This window comes from Paracoccidioides brasiliensis (assembly GCF_000150735.1).
Source record: "Paracoccidioides brasiliensis Pb18 unplaced genomic scaffold supercont2.5, whole genome shotgun sequence".
Lineage (NCBI taxonomy): Eukaryota > Fungi > Ascomycota > Eurotiomycetes > Onygenales > Ajellomycetaceae > Paracoccidioides > Paracoccidioides brasiliensis.
In genome coordinates this window covers 1,964,874-1,965,958 of record NW_011371362.1, presented here as the reverse complement: position 1 = coordinate 1,965,958, position 1,085 = coordinate 1,964,874, and positions in this window count along the sequence as shown.

Below are 1,085 nucleotides of genomic sequence, written 5' to 3'. Positions count from 1 at the left end.
AGTGGGGGGTTTGGGGATAGTTAATGATATCTGCGAGCATTGAAATTCGGTCTGATTGAAGCCAAAATTTGATTTGTCAATTCTGTGGGAACGGGTGAGCGTTTTTAGTAAGTTAGAGTTTTTAAGTAACTAACCAACCAGTTAAACAAGTTGATTGGAGACGTGGCAAGGTTGTATACCATTTTCAGTTGTAACCGCTCTAAGGCATATGCGAACAAGGTCAAGTTCAGTCACGTGACCAGTTCTCCACCATAGTCGTTCTCGTAGCGTGCAAACTCTGCAATCAAACCAAGCTTGCATTCTGTCATGTACTCCGTATTCGATCTACCTTGAAAGAACGCTTCTCATTATCCGCCCCATGTATCACATTCAATTGCCTTTCATTCCATATATCTCAGGTTCCTTTGCTCTTAACTAACCTCAACCCTAATCCTAACCTAATCTCTCCAATAACCTTATTTAGCCCTAACCTAATATATGCCTAACCTAATTTAATTTAACCCCGGCCTTTTACGCTATGCTATAAAGTTTTCAAATTCAGGTACTTCACCAATTTATCTATGCCCCCGTCCTAATAAGTGGATTGGATTGGGTTCCGAAAGCGTCCTTGACCGAGCATCAACTTGATTGTTGATTGCAAGATCTCACAATCCTCTCTATGGCTGCAGGGTCAAGCGGGTTCTGCAAATTGAAAGTGGAGAAAAGAAGAATGTCAAAAAACCAGACCATATAAAATTATAGCTGATAGTGCAGATTCTCACCACTGCCATCAATAAATGTGACGCACACAGAATGCGAACCCTTAGTGAATTCAGCTCAGCAGATTCCATTGCGAGGAGAGGCTTGTAGAAAAACACACAAGAGACGAGGTTCACGGAGAATAAATCTCGACTAATGTGATCCTATGGCTACAATGGAAGAGTGTATGGAGTATAGGATGCAACTTTTTCGGGATGATAGTTTAAAACATTTGAAAATCTATATGATGATTAAGAAAATTTAGACCTAAGTGCGGGAATACCCAGTTTATACGCACCACCTCTAAAGAGAAACTCCACAAATCTGAAAACGAAATACCAAAAATA